Below are 16,319 nucleotides of genomic sequence, written 5' to 3'. Positions count from 1 at the left end.
GCAATTCGGTTTTCATAGCTAGTTTTATAGGATTTGATGAGGGATCTCAACTTTTTGTTGAGGCTGATAATGGAGTTTTTCCAGTCTTGGGACTTCACCTTATTCTGCATCAGTCTCCTCCTTCTGTTGTAGAGTTTGTTTATGGCAGGGGACCACCAGATTGGCTTCCTTTTTTTGGAGGAGAGCATCTTGGTTCTATTGGGTATGGAGAGATGCATGCATTTGTGTACGTGTTCATACAGTGCATTGGTGTATGATTCCACAGTCATGCAACTATTCTCCATTTGCATGGGTGCCATGAAGTTAGCCACCTCTGTTTTTAGGAGCCCAAAGTTAGCTTTGGAGAAGTTTTTCATGGTGGTTACCTTTACCGGGGGGGGGGGGGATTTCCAAGGTGATTAGTTTGTGGTCTGATCTAACCAGGGAGGAGTTGACTATTGGTATAGAGCAGCGGTCGCCCATCTTAATAATGACCAGGTCAAGGATGTTACTACCTCTAGTGGGGGTAAGAACGAGCTGGTCCAGGGCGTTGGAATTAATGAATTCCAGGAATCGTTGGGCAAGTGTATTGGTACACGAGTAGTTTTCCCAGTTAATGGAGGAGTAGTTGAAGTCACCTGAAGTATCTCTGATGCATTATGTTGGGCTACTAGTCTGGAGGTGTGCACATCCTTTATGAATATGGAAACACCACAGGTCTTTGGAGCATCGGTCCAAGTTCTGGGGGTGAAAGGTGTGGAATGAGTTATAGCCTGGTAGTGCAGGAGGGCTTTCTGCTGCCTTGAACCAGGTCTCAATATTCAAAATGAAATGCTGTACATAATATATGAATATTGTTTTTACTTGTTACCGACAGCTGCACTTTAGCGTTAGGATGTACGCTTTCTTTATTGAACCAGGTCTCTGTTACAGCACAAATGTTGATGTTCTCCATTTTAAGGAGTGCTTAGAGTGGGTGCATTTTGAGATTTAGACTTCTAGCGTTGAGCAGCATGACCCTCAGATTGCGTTTTTAGTTGTTACGGTGGTGATTTGGTCTTTGGAATAGCACCTAAAAAAGGCACTATAGGGGTGGCAAGAGCCTTGGCCAGTATCCAGAAGCCCAGGGGTGACAGATACAGGCCATCTCTGGCAAAACATCGAGGTCCGTCAATCATGTCATCCCAGGCAGACAGATACTGGATTCCCTTAGAATGACACCAGAAACTTAACCAATTGTTGAAATCAATGATTTTCTGCTTGTACTGTGATAGCATTCTGACTGATGGTAGGATGCTGCTCAGTGCTGGGGTCATACCCGCCTGGGCTACATAATCTGAGAGCTCCTCCATGTCTCTTATGTAGTCCAGGGAGGTACATCTCAGGTCATTCACACCCACATGTACAACGACAGAGTCATATTTGTACCTGTTGTTGAGGGACCCGAGTGCGTGCATTACGTGGCAGATCCTGGCTCCTGACAGGCAGCTGTTACTTTCTGCTTATTCAACCTAGTGAGTGGGACATCAGTGTGCCTCACTATCGAGTCAAATATGACTAGTGCATTGGGCATGCTGTTTTGCCTTAGGGGCTTTGGTTGAGTGGCACACTGTTTAGGAGAGTTGTGTGTCTCGTGATTAGTGTTGTGTTGGTCTAGTGCGTTTCTGCCTTGGAGGTGTCTGCTGTTTGGGAATATTTTTATTGAGAGCCTCCGTGAAGGCGGTGTGTGGTTTGTGTTTTTATGGGAAGGCAGTGCGGGTGTGTTCTAGAGGGCTGTGTGTTCCATGTGGTGTGGTGCACATGTTGACCTTGTCCTCTTGACCGGCTATTCCGATCTTGGCTGGAGAGTGCGTGGCTTCCAATTTGTATATATAAGTGCATCCATCGCAAGTCTGAGTGTTGAGAGGTAAGAGGAGAGTGTTGCCAGTGTACATGACGCAGTTGCTACATTGCCTCAGGATTCCCAAGTTCACCAGGTTAATAGGAGAAAGCACAGGTAACTGACCTTTAGACATGACTGGAGGGGTGGGCATTAATAAGTACTGGAGAGGTTTCCTTGTAGAACATTTAGTGCTGGTAGCACATGTGTGCTACAATAATTGCTATAAGTCGTCTGGTAAAGTGGTAGACTAATAAGCTAGTAAAAGCACAGGAGAGGAGAGAACTGGCTGATCTAAGGGAAAAATTGAAGAGCAGACTTTGGCACTGCTCAGAAGCTTACAAACAGTCCTGGATACAGCAAGTCTGTATCTGGACTAGACTAGTTTAGATGCTTTAATACCTAGAAACCCATCAGGATGGACAGCAGCATCAAATAATATAAACTGATTAACAGACAGACCTTGCATACAAAAATGCTTATACCTGAATAGCTAACTATAAAATGACAGTCAGGCTTGCACATCCTCAGTATTTATACACTTGTGCAAGCCCTCCGATAGCTTCTTAAAGATACATGCAGACACACTGATCTACACTTTCTTCTTTTTTTTTTTTTAAAGAAATTTGCCCTTACTTTTTTCCTGGATTTCAAATGTGACAAGATAAAAATGTAAATGTATTCACATTCAGTTTTATAATCCAATCGGTACCGCACTGACAGTTTCACTACTTTTCAAAATTACTTTTCAAAGTTGTTTGTGCAATGGCGAAATAAGCTTATCTCTATTCACAGACTGTTACTAAGCTAATGACTGTGGGGGGGGGGGGGGGGGCTCTGTAAGCCTGGCCATGTTTTCCCAAAAGAATAATGGCATCATGTATCTAAACAGGACACTGAGGGTGAGGCATTTATAAGCTGCATCTGTCCATAAGGGAGACTGGTGCCAGGCAGTGTAAATTTCCATCTCCCTTTAAGTGCCGTTTCTGCTGGTAGCCTTCTGCTTGTTGCAGTTTTGTTTTCAAAAATGTCATTAACTGTGTTATATTTTTATTGAAATACGGTTACTCATTTATGTATATTATTTCAGAGATACAAGTCAAGTGCTATGAAAACCTCACAAATGTCCACAATACTGTAGAATGTCCCCGGTTGGGTTTTCGCACACACAAGCAGACCTTTACAATGCCACTAAATATTTCATGCATGTCTCCTATTTGCACATCAGTTTATTTCCGTGATCTACTCCCAGCACCATCATTCCATCTTCTATCATCCACCAAACAGTTTTATGAAAAAAGCCTCTGTTCCCTCGTAAATTGCACTACATTTCCTTCAGAATAAACACAGTTTTTATTTCATAAAGACAAACTAAAATAATGCACCAAATTTCACTCCTTTGCCAAGAGCAACTTTGTATGTGTTTGTGTAACAAATAGTGTGATGCCTCTTCCTTAAAATGGGTTGAACTTGGCTAGGCTTGTAAGGCATACCTCTCAACCATACCGAATTTCTCAGAATGTCATGGTTTTGAGGCTAAAACCATGGTATGCCACGAATTCACACGTGGCCCTTGAAATCACCATTTTTTTCCCCTTTATTTACAATTTTACCATACCCTATTTAGTTAGTCATACAGAATCTGTGCATGTGTGTAGTTTAATTACAACAATGTTTGTCTTTTCGGCTTTTCCCGGTTAGGGGTCGCCACAGCAGAACTCCGGTCCGTTAATGACTGGCAGTAGATTTTTATGGTGTCGAGTTGCCAGCCCGACGCCCAACCTTCAGCGAAGGCACGCCCATTCACGCATGTCTTTCAGAGGCCACTCGACCGTGGGGAGTACATGCAGACTCCACACAGAAGGCACTCCAGCCGAGAATCTAACAGGAGAACCTCTTGCTGTGAGGCAACAACGCTACCGCTCTACCACCGCAGCTTCAGTTACAACAATAGCGCGTGCTAATTAACAGGTCTGTGAGGACCATTAGTAATATAGGGGGAGCAGAGCACGGCTAATTCTGAGAATGTAAATCATAGCAGTTGAGAGCTTTGCACCACCAAGTAATCATTAACGTCTCTTTAATGTTTCTTCATTTGTTTTTTAATAAAAGCAACATGGTTGTTAAAACAAATCAGAAAAGAACATAGCCACTAAGCATGTCAGAAATTACTAATGCAACATTCTTACTTTTTTCACATATGTTGCACAGGTCTCCCACTGACAGCATACAAACTTGTCCCAACACATGCAACTCCTAAAGGAGCCAGCCACCTTCCCAGGAGTGGAAAGTACAAACCCACATAATGAAAGCATCTCCTGCTTTAACAAAAAAAAGTTCAGCCTAAACAGCAGTAGTGTGGGCTTACATTAATACACATTTTAAGTTATCTTCTGGTGTGCAGGTAATGTCTTAAGGTTCATACTTGTCTTGGTTCTTCATACGGGTTAGAAAGTAAAAGAAAAAATGGGGTTGCCCAAATCCCAACTCCCTGTTTTAGATGCTTTTACTGGAGCGTTATGCCGTTGGCATGTTTTTGTTTAATCCCTGACCAGAACTTGAAGGCATTTTAATTTACTTTTATTTTTTTTTTTTTTTGTTTTTTTTAAGAACTGAGTTAAGTTAAACACAAATCAGACTGAACTACCGGTTAACCTCAAACGTGAGGTAAAACGTTGTATGTGGTGCACCGCTATGGTTATGTGTTGTTTTGTAGTCCAACTCCATTCTTGCTATAGTCCCATACCTTAGGACTAAATGTCAGCTGCTACCTGGTAAAAATTGAGAGGTCAGCTTTTATATGCCAGAGGGGTCACAGAGTAGTGAATGTAGGCAAACAGACCCAGCAGACTTGACGTTTAGATCCTGATAGATAGCACCACTTACAGTAGCATTTCTTTTCCTTTAACATTTCACTAAATGCAGTCTCCATGTTACAATTTGAGATTTATGTTTTGGAATTATTTGGGAACAACTGCCCAGAACAGCAGTGGCAGCCAGAGCGAGTACAAGTGTGAAACATAATGACCTTGGTATTAAAATGTGCATTTCAGGTTTAATGGTAATATAATTCAGGAAAAAAACAGTTAATGTACAACACTGAGGTGAGGTCAACATTTAGAGATTCCCCCACAGATCCATTCTACTCAACCTGTGTAGTACCATGGTGAGAAAACTGGTTTAACCTCAAGAGTACATCTGTTTCTTAAATATAACTGCCCAAAATCAATTATCCCTAATTTCAGGGTGGGGAGTGATTTGACTGTATGCAGTCTCTTGCTTTTCATCCCAATTTCTGCATCACTACTAAACATGGAAAAATCATTACTAGAAACTGTGGACCATTTCTAAACACACGAGACAGAGTTGGATTTCCCAAGCACACCGCATGAACATTTTCTCGTTGCCAATTTGCTATTCTTTTCACTTTTAAATTCCACCTTCATTACTCCTTACATTCATTGGTCATTGCATCATTGGCACAGATTACATTCATTTTACATTTTCACCCATACCACTTACCTATACAGAATTTCACAGAAAGTACAGATATCTTCAGTCTGTCCCCCATAGAATTTGTGATTTTCTAGCAAATCATTGAGGAAAGAGTCATTAAATAGTGACAGTTATTTAAGCCTTAGACCTCATACAGGTTATGCAGCAATCAAAACAGTCTCTCTCTCTTAAATGCTCTTCCTTCTCAAGACTAAATTTTAAGATGCGGAGATACTTTGCTGTGCGAAACTCAAGAACTCTGTTTCCCAGTAACAGTAATGCAATGGGACACTTTTGGTGAGATCAACTAAACCCCAATGATGTATTACAAATTGCTACTGCAGACGCTTAAATTGTATGCTAATTATTGTAAGCAAAACGTTTTTTTTTTTTTTTGAAAATGAATAAATTTTGATGCATAGGTTAGCACACTCAAATGAGCTCTGGGCTCTAATATAACCTTAATTACAAGTCTAACACTGTAGCGTTTGATTTGGGTATACTGAAGGTAATACCTACAGCAATGATTTGATGCTAACCAAAGTGCTCTTCGCAACAGCAGTCTTGGCAAACATCAAAGGATGAAACAATACTAATTTCATGAACTTTAATCATACTTTGACTTGGGAATGGGGTCCATTTCCATCATGGTAATAGAAACCCAAAAAACTTGAAATCAAACCAGTCTGTAAATAACTGATATGGCGGATCCGGCTGAATAGAGTATAAAAGTAACCTACCCCTTCAGACCATTGAATGAAGCAGAGATTATAACAGGAGACAAGTTTATTCCTAAATTTAAAAGCAACAATACTGTTGCTCTTCGGCTAAGTGCACATTTGCTAGTGTAGGATGTGCTGTATTTAAGGTGTAGAACAATAATAAGTCCATCACAACTGAACTGTTGTGCTTATTGTTGTTAGCCAAATGGCTGTTTCAGGTGCTGCATACACCAATGACAAGTCTAGGTGCTTTATTCAGTAACAGGACTGTGCATTTGTGTCCACATTATATGTACTTCTATCTAGAAAACCCATAAAAGTTTTGCTTTTTGAATATATGTATGCTGGTGGGATAAGCACAAGTAAAGCTGACAATTACTTTACTATTATCTGAAAATATTGGATCCGAACAGCTGTTCATCAGTGCTTAGCACTGAAAATTTGCTTGCATCCAAGTTGTACAGGTCTGAGGTGCATTAAACGTTCGAAAGTGGCAAAAAAAAAAAAACACATTTTAAGAGGGAAAGACAAAAAATAAGATGCAAAAATCTGGACATTTGGAAATTCTGGATAAATGAGAATTACAGAATATACTGTCTCAAAAAGCTTCCACATTTCTTTTTGTTCTTCACATTGAGATTCCTTGTTTTGAAATGCAGCTTCAAAACTACCAACAATATTCATTTCTTCCTTAGCACAGCTGTCACAGCCACCCCATTTTTATCAGTAATGTGTTGTGCAATTTAGCAGAGAACGTTTGGCTATGTGTATACGGCCTAATATATATATATATATATATATATATATATATATATATATATATATATATATATATATATATATATATATATACACACACACACACACATCAAAACTACCAATAAGATATATCTGAGCGCATTTAGCATGCTCTCTCTTGAAGACAGTCTACCCAATGTTAACTGTTATAGAAACTCCAAAGAATTCCAAACTTTTTTTTCTTTTCACTTTTGCTTATACCTCTATTTTCTGAATTATTCAGTTTTGTTCATAGCACAAAATTATCTAAACAGTGGACTGTGCACCCCTACTTGAATTCTACATCACCTGTAACGACATCCCAGTCTTCAAAGCTTCCAGCACATTACTGGAAATGCAATCTAGTCTGAAAATAAACACACCCCAAACTAGAATTTGCTCAAGCCAAGTACTGTAATGAATGTTACTCCTAGTAATTTCACAAGGTGAACTGCATGTTGATTAGCCACAACAGCTTCAAACCACAAGCCAGCATTAACTCTTGTACAAGTACTTACCCCTGAGATGAATAGTGGTTTAACTGCTGATGTAGAAATTTAGGGCAGGACAAGATATACTACAATAGTTAGTAGCACATGGAGCAGTCCAGGCAATTCGGATAAGGACACATCCTGCAAATATAAATAAGCACAGTGAATAAAAAGAAGTTATGTACCAACCATAACGTTCCATGTTAGTTGTCTGCATCTCGCCTTCCTTCTTGCTGTTTGGGTTCGGAGCCGATCCTTGGCTCCGACTCGGCCATCTTCTATAGCTCGAGAGCTGTTTACTGGCTCGAGGCTACTCCGTATCCCTGAATGCCCAGCATCAGCTATCCAGATCTCGTTTGTGATAGCGTATACTAGACATAAGTAGAGTAACCAGTTACTAAAACTGGTTTTCCAATACACCTAAACAAGGAAAGAGTTATAAATTACCTGGCATGTGAACTAATAAAAGATGCTCAGCCAGCGAAAACAAAAGGGAACTCCTCACAATCCTCTAGGAAGGGGGAAGGAGGGAGGGATGCAAGAAGGAAGGCAAGATGAAGATAACTAACATGGAACGTTATGGTAGGTACATAACTTCTTTATGTTAAGTTGTCCATCTCGCCTTCGTTCTTGCTGTTTGGGACAGCGTCCCTAGCACCTAAAATCCTGGGTGGCTCATTGGAACAAACTCTTCAGAACAGTAGAGCCAAACGAAGCTCTGCTCCGGGAGACTACATCTACCTTGTAATGAGAGATAAAAGTGTGGGGGTTTGCCCAAGTGGCAGCTGCACAGTGAGTCTATGGGCAACCTAGACTGAAAAGCTACAGAGGTGGCTAATGCTCTAGTGGAATGACCTTTTGGTTTAGCTGGTAGCTCTATTTCAAAACCGTTAAATAAAGGCAATAGTATCAGATAACCATCTGGATAGGGTCACTTTAGAAACTTCTTGAAAGCATAAGAAAGAAATAACTGATCTGACTTTTAGTTCCTTAGTTCTATGGAGGTAAAAACGCAATAGTCTGTGTACATCCAATTGGTGGAGCTTGTATTCTGCCTTGTTGCTGTGATTAGGAAAGAAAACTGGGAGATCTATGGATTGATTTAAATTTTTCTCTGAGCAGACTTTAGGAACAAAGGATGGTCCTCAGAGAAACTCTGTCCTTGTGAAACACCAGGTAAAGAGGACGAACACATAGTGCTTGAAGTTCCGAGACGCATCTAGCTGAAGTGATAGCAACCAGAAAAAGTGTCTTCCAAGAAAGAAATTTTAAAGAGCATGATGCTGCCGGTTCAAAGGGAGGCAAAATTAAGGAGGCTAAAACTAAATTGAGATCCCAAGGAGGGGGAGGATCTCTAACTGGGGGTCTAAGAAGAGATGTTCCTTTCATAAAGGCTTTGCAGAGATTATGAGACATTATACTAGAATTAAACATACTGATATGAAAATCATAAATGGCAGCTAGATGTACTCTAATGGTAGCGGAAGCCGCACCAGACTGAAAAAGCTGTGCTAGAAATTCAAGAATTTCATGGACTGGGACTGAGAAAGGATCCAAATTTCTAGATTCTGCCCAGTAAGAAAACAGTTTCCATTTACTAGCATACGTTTTCCTCGTAGTAGACTTATGTGAGGAAACAATAATATCACGGACTGCTGGTGAGATACTGGAAAGCCTGGCTAAGGTTGGAAGTGGAGTAACCAAGCTGTGAGCTGGAGTGTTTTGAAGGGATTGGTGCAACCTACCTGATTGGTGAATCAGAAGATCTGGAACCGGGTCCAGAAACCACGGTTGATCCAGAAGGTGGAGATGTAGGAATGGGAACCGTATTTGTTGAGGCCAATATGGGGCAATGAGGATCATTTTGCAACCCAACGACTTTGCTTTCTGCACGAGTCTTGGAATTAGGGGAAAAGGGGGGAAAAGCGTAAATGAGTCCCTGAGGCCAATCGTGGACTAGAGCATCTTTGGGTATATGACCTGGAAAAGGAAGTAGGGAGACGTAGCTGCTGCATTTGTTGTTGAGAGGAGTGGCAAATAGGTCGCAGCAAGGCTGTCCCCAATTGCAGAAGATCCGCAACTTCCTGATTCAGAGACCACTCGTGAGGCATGAGGGTAGCTCTGCTGAGCCTGTCCGCTATAATGTTGGATTTCCCAGGGATGTGCGTTGCTATCAGAAAATGTTGGAAGGAAATCGCCCATTGCCACAGTCTGAGTGCTTCTCGACAAAAAGGGTAAGACCTGGTCCCGCCCTGTTTGTTGATGTACCACACACCACTGACATGTTGTCTGTTTGGATTGCAATGGTCTCGGAAGGAAGATAGTCTTGAAGGGCTTGCACTGCTAGGAGAACCACTCTCATTTCTAGGACATTGATATGCAGATGGTACTCGTGAGATTGACAAGTGCCTTGGACTGTCCTGCATAGATAATGCCCCCCCCCCCACCCTATCAGGGAGGCGTCCGTGGTCACTGTGGCTACCGGAGGGGGTTGTATGAAAGGTCTGCCCTGAATTACTAGTGGGGAGATCATCCACCAAGAAAGTTGCCTTTTGCATGTTTCTGTGATCAGGATCATGTGAGACCCAGGTAGTTCCTGGAAAGACCACTGCATGAAAAGAAGCCACTGAAGGATTCTCATGAGGAAACGCGCTAATGGGACAAGAAGAATGGAAGCTGCCATGGAGCCTAGAGCTTGGAGAACATGTCTGACTTGAACCCTTTTGCTCTGCATTAGAATTAACACTGGTTGACGAATAGTGGAAACTCTTTCCTGTGGTAATCTTGCAAACATTTCTTTTGTGTTTAATTCTGCTCCTATGTATGTAATAGACTGACAGGGCAACAAGGCAGATTTTTCAAAATGTACTGTAATGCCTAGTTGAGTGCATGATGTGACTGTATAATCCCGTGCCTCTAAGAGTTGACGCCTGGTGGTAGCAGTCAGGAGTCAGTCATCTAGATAGGGAAACACCTGGAATCCTTGACACCTCAGGTGAGCCGTGACTACTGCCATACACTTGGTGAACACCCTTGGGGCTGAGATGAGACCAAAGGGCAGAGCTCCGAACTGCTAATGACTGGCCCCTACCCGGAAGCGAAGAAATCTCCTGGAGCGTCTGTCCAGGAGGCTCTACAGAGCAACATCCGATTATCCTGGCCCAGAAAAGGGAAAATGGACTGCAGTGTCACCATCCGGAACTTTTCTTTTTGTACAGATTTGTTCAATCTGCTGAGATCCAGTATTGGTCTCCAGCCCCCTGACTTTTTTGGTACTAAAAAGAATCTTGAGTAAGTTCCGGATCCTAGTTGGTCTGCGGGGACTTCTTGAATGGCTCTTTTTTCTAGCAGTCTTGAAACTTCTGCAACTGCTTAATCCCTTAGATTGGGTGGGACATCTGGGATGGGCGTTTTCAATTCTATGAGGGATTGATGGAAGGGAATTTTGTATCCTCCGGATATAATGGATAGTACCCATCTGTCTCTAGTTATATTTTGCCAGGATTTTGGGTAGAGCAAAAGTCTTCCGCCGACTGCCTCCAGAGGTGAGCATTCGGGTAACCCTTCTGGGATGCTGGAAGGGATTGGCAGAGAAAGTTTCTGTCACCCTGGTTTTGCGGTCCCCCTCTGCCACGAGGGCAGCGTCTGTTATTGTTGTTTTCCCCCACTGCCCCTGGGGGAAAAAATCACCACATGTGTCAGGCAAGGGTCCCTGGGATTTTCGGAACCACATCTTTCCGCTTTTCTGGCCCTTGGGATAAGGTCTGGAAGGAGTGGAAAAACTGACGCCCACGGCAGAGAGAGTCTTGCCTTCCTGCTCACACCTGGTCAACGTGTCTTTCACCTGAGGCCCAAAGAGAAAGGAGCCATCAAAGGGAGTACTGGTGAAGGACACTCGAAAGGGTTCCGCAAACTGACAGCCGCATCCAAGTATGTCTCCTGAGAGCCACACCTGTCCCTGTGGCTCTGCTCGCTCCATCAGCTGCAAAGGAAATCAGCCTCATGGAGGAGTAAACTATGAAATTAAGAGTCACAAGCCGAGAAGCTACTCTGGCTGGTGCTCCCTCAGCTGTAGGATCTTGAAGGGCATCTCCAAGCTCCTTCAGGAGATCCCTTTGAAGACGTGTAAAATGGCATAGATAATTCAGGGACCTCATTGAAAAGGTTGCTGAAGCAAACATTCGCTTTCCATATCTGTCCATCATCAGAGACTCCTTGTTTGGAGGATGAACAGATGAAGAGGTCTCTGCTAACTCTTTCTTGGTGGCTGCTGCTACCACCATGGCATCAATGGGCACACCTTTGGAGAGGAATTGCTTGTCCTGGGGGGGCTGTAATAACTTTGTTTGGTCTCCTCGGAGTAGGTTCTACAGAGTCTGGAGTTGACCAAGCCTTTCGAGCCACTACAGACATGAGTGGATCGAATGGAGGAGATACCCAGGAGGTGGAGGGTCGGGAACCTTATGCGTCCAGGTATACAGACTCGTCCTCGGTAGGGGCTAGGTAAGTCCAGTCCCTCCTCTGTCTAAGCATTTCAAGGATGTCGGAAAAGGAAACATCTTCAGAGGGAGACCTTGGGGACCCTTCCGATTCATCCATGTCTGTATCTGAAGTGACAGATTCAGGTGAGTCTATGTGCTTCCTCTTACACTTCTTCTGGGGAGGCTCCTCCAAGTGATCAGGGGAGGCTTTGGAAGAAGAGGGATCACCCAATTGGGTGTCCTGGGGCATAGGTTTCCTACGCTTGGGGTCTTGAGGAGGAGTAGAGGTTGGCACAGACACCATGGGGGAAGGAGCCGATGGATTTGGCAGTAGAGCTGTCTCGGGGGACAGCACACTCCGCATGACCTCAAAGGCGTCCCGACCTCTAGGTAGAGAAAGCTCTGGCTCCAAAGAAACAGGAGTCTTTCTCCACATCGAGGGTGACGGCTCTGAGGCAGATGTTGGAGCCGAGCTCACCTGCGCCGAAGCTCCGAGGGGGAGAAAGGGGTCAGACAAGGGTCCGATGCCACTCCCCCCCCCCCTCGGAACCGATGAGAGAGCTTCGGCACCCAGATCCCTCGATAGAAGGTACATTCAAGGTAATATGAGCAGATGTTGGAACTGAAGGAGAGATGATCGGCACCGACAGTTCTACTAACTGCGGATCCATGGTCTCCGGCTCAGAGCTAAATGTAGTCGGAGGAGGAATAGAAATAGAGGCGGTTGGAGCCAATACCTGTTGAGGTGGGCTGGACAGAATTTTTGCCAGTGCCTGTGACTTAAGCAACCTACTTACTACTCTCTCCACATCATAATCCGATAATCTAGAGGATCGAGAGGAGTGGGAAGAATGATGGCTACGTTCACTCTGTAACACAGGTGACTGAGGTGCCGAGTGGATGGACTCCAAGGATGGAGACCTCAGTCTCTTATGGCTCAGAGATGGCTCCGAAATAGCAGATGGAGCCGACAGAGGAGTTGTCTTGTCGGTGCCGGCCAGTACCGACATACTTGTTTCGTCAAGTAAAGGAGTCAGCTCCGAAGGTGGAGCCGACGGCTTGACAGATTTAGGGAATTTCTCTGGCCGAGTACTTTTAGCTGGAGAATCCTGAGGCTTCAATAATCCCCAAAGAATTAATTTGTTTTTGCGCTCCTGCAGGACCCTTGGACTAAAAGCGTGACATATAGAAAGTACAGTTTTGTACCTACCATAAATGTAGATGTTTGAGTGTTCACACTGCTGCAGTCATCACACTTGGGTTATCCTGCCGTCAGGCGGCCCCGCAGTCGGCCAGAGTTCCCAAAGTCTTGGTCCAGCGTCGGTTGCTGTCGCTTCTTCCCTGACGTCAGTGTGCCAGGGGGATACAAGAGGCATCCGACTCCATTTTCTTCAGTTTTTCTTGCCCCAGATGTCAGGTGCCCCCAAGTAGGTAGGCAATACATATTGCTAATAAAACATATAAAAGGAATAAAAGGAATACCTTCAGTTACAAGCAAATACACCACAAAGGTTGTACAGGATAGAAAGGTATAGAAAAGTTCAGCTAGGTCAGAGGAGATGGAGGGAGGGTAACTGCAGCAGTGTGAACACTCGAACATCTACATTTATGGTAGGTACAAAACTGTACTATGTTCATAGTGTTACACTGCTGCAGTCATCGCACTTGGGTTGAATCCCAAAGCTAAGGATGGGCGGTGGAACTAAACAGGGTATGGAGAAGCTAGTAGGCCCTGCAGAACTGCAGTGGCAAAGCCAGCTCTGGTTTTAGAATATAAAGGTAAGTGATGGTGCTTGGTGAAGGTGTGCACTGAACTCCAAGTTGCAGCCTCCAAAATATCCTTGGTTGGTACCCCTCTGAGGAAGGCTGTTGATGTTGCTGTAGCCCTGGTGGAATGAGGCCTAATGTTACCAGGTACAGGTTTCCCATGGTGTGTGTAGCAGAAATGGATACAATGTCCTATCCATATTGAAATGGTCTGTTTTGAGATAGCCTTTCCTTGTGGTCCTGCAGCATAGGATACAAGGAGCTGGTCAGATTTTCTGAAAGCCTTAGTTTTATCCAAGTAGTAACGTAATTGCCTGTGAATGTCCAAAGAGTGTAGGAGCCTTTCCCCTTTGTTCTGGGGGGTTTGGATAAAAGGTGGGGAAATGAATGGTTTGGTTTAGGGCCACACTGGATACCACCTTTGGCATAAAGGAAGGGTTAGTTTGTAAAGCGACTCTGTCTTGATGAAAAATGATGAAAGGCTCCACTGCCATTAGGGCCTGTAGCTCTGAGACTCTTCGTGCTGAAGTTATTGCTAGCAGCAGGGCAGTTTTCCATGATAGAAACTGTAAATCAGCTGTAAAAGTTGGTTCAAAGGGCGGTAGTGTAAGTTTTTCCAAAACAAAGTTGAGATCCCAAGTTGGTGTTGGTGCTCTCCGGGGCGGTCTTATGTTCTTAGCCCCTCTGAGGTACTGTCTTAGTGATGTATGTGAAAATATAGGAGGATCCGTGTTGTACTGAGCTGAAATAGCTGAGGCGTGGATCTTAATAGATGAAAAGGAAATTCCTTTGTGCAACATCTCAGTTAAATATTGCAGAATCTGAGGAATATTTGGGACAAGCGGATTTTGGCCTTTAGCCTGGTTCCAGGCGCAGAATCTTTTCCATTTGTCTGAATAGGCTTTCCTGGTGCTGGGCCTCCTGGCCTCCAGAATGACATCCATAACAGCTTTAGAGAGATGTGTTGACTGGTTGTTTAGGTAATTTGCCATGCAGCCAGATTTAAAGTCTTGAGCTGGCTGTGTAGAATCTGATTGTTTTGCTGAGTGAGCAGGTGAGGAATTTGAGGTAAAATCCATGGTGGGCCTTGAGCCATGTTCCTTAGTATTGGATACCAGTGTTGGCGTGGCCAGTCTGGAGCAGTGAGTATCATTTGTGGCCTCTCTAATCTGGCTTTCAGCAGCACCTTTGCCAGAAGAGGCAGTGGAGGAAAGGCATACACTGTTAATGTTTTCCAACTGAATGAGAGGGCGTCCACTTTCCAAGCTAGTGTGTGGTATGTCCTTTTGCAAAATTTCCGTAGTTGGTAGTTTTGGGGGGAGGCAAACAGATCTATGTCTGGGCTCCCCCATTTGAGTTATCATTGCGAATACTTGTGGATCTAGTTTCCACTTGTGAAGATCTATGATGTTTCTGCTTAGATAGTCTGCCAATGTGTTTTTCTTTCCTGGCAGGAATTGTGCTTGTAGTTGAACTTGGTAGGTCAGTGCTGTGTTCCACATGGTCATTGCTTGCCTGCATAGGGGGTAGGAATGTGTGCCCCCTTGTTTATGTACCACATCACTCTGGTGTTGTCCGTCTTTATTAGGAGTTGTCCTGGATGTAGGAGGTCCTTGAAAGCTGTTAGGGCATTTTGTACAGCTAGCATCTCTATTTGATTGATATGTAGATGCCTTTGATCTGCAGACCATTTGCCCTGAATACACTGTCCTGCCATGTGTGCTCCCCAGGCATAATCCGATGCATCTGTTGTTATAGTTTGCCTGGCTCTGGGTAAGGTAAAAGGCTGACCCTTGTTGAGCTGACATGCCTGAGCCCACCACAGAAACTCCTGTTGAAGGCAGAGAATGAGTGGTATTATTGTTTCCAAGCTGTGGCTGTGCTGAGTCCATACGCTTTTCAGGTATCATTGTAATTTCCTCATATGCAGTTTTGCATATGGTATTAGTAGTATGCAAGATGCCATGAATCCCAAGGCCTGCAGAATTTTTTTTGCAGGGAGTTGGGTCTTTGTTGCCATCATTTTGAAATATTGAGTCAGTTGTCCTTGCTTGTCTGGCATGAGATAAGCCATCTGGGCCGTTGTATTTAAGCTGGCACCCAGGAATATTATGTCTTGTGAGGGCACTAGTTTTGACTTCTTTTCGTTTACTGTGTACCCTAGGCAACTTAATAGGTTTTTGACAAACGCCAGATGCTTTAAAAGAATGTCCTTGCTTTCTGCTTGAATAAGACAGTCGTCCAGGTATGGATATATTTGAATTCCTCTTTGTCTGCAGTATGCAATTACTGGTGCCAGGCATTTTGTGAAGACCCTGGGCACAGTAGATAAGCCAAAGGGCAGTGCAGAGAATTGGTAATGAGTTGAACCTGCTATAAATCGGAGGTATCTTCTGCAATTTTATCTGATAGGGACATGCAGGTATGCCTCCTTGAGGTCCAACGTTACTAGCAGAGTCTTCTTGCCCAGCATGGAAGAAGTTGCTATAGTGTTAGCATCTTGAATTTGAGTACTTCCAGATATGTGTTTAGAATTGAGAGGTCCAGAATGGGTCTCCAGGCTTTGTCCTTTCGGGGAACTAGACAGAGTCTTGAGTAAAATTCTTGTCCTTGCTCCTGTGTAGGAACATGCTGAATGGCTCTCATGTCCATGAGAGCTGTAATTTGTTTTTGAGCCTCTGCCCATTGATTTGGTGGTAGGTTTGGCATTCATTTATCCTTGGTAAAG

The 16,319-nt window shown here is 43.7% G+C and overlaps 1 protein-coding gene across 1 annotated transcript in view; it reads right to left on the bottom strand.

Annotated features, from left to right (window-relative positions):
- Positions 1–16,319, bottom strand: part of CTIF (cap binding complex dependent translation initiation factor) — a 2,147,727-nt gene that overhangs the window by 1,769,869 nt on the left and 361,539 nt on the right. Inside the window, exon 2 of the mRNA XM_044081751.1 lies at positions 7,371–7,484. The gene's annotated coding sequence lies outside the window, so the exon portion shown is untranslated. The remainder of the gene's footprint in view (positions 1–7,370; positions 7,485–16,319) is intronic.

This window comes from Protopterus annectens, chromosome 1.part1 (genome assembly GCF_019279795.1).
Source record: "Protopterus annectens isolate FY-2018-M chromosome 1.part1, PAN1.0, whole genome shotgun sequence".
NCBI lineage: Eukaryota > Metazoa > Chordata > Ceratodontiformes > Protopteridae > Protopterus > Protopterus annectens.
This window is presented reverse-complemented; position numbering and strand designations above follow the sequence as displayed.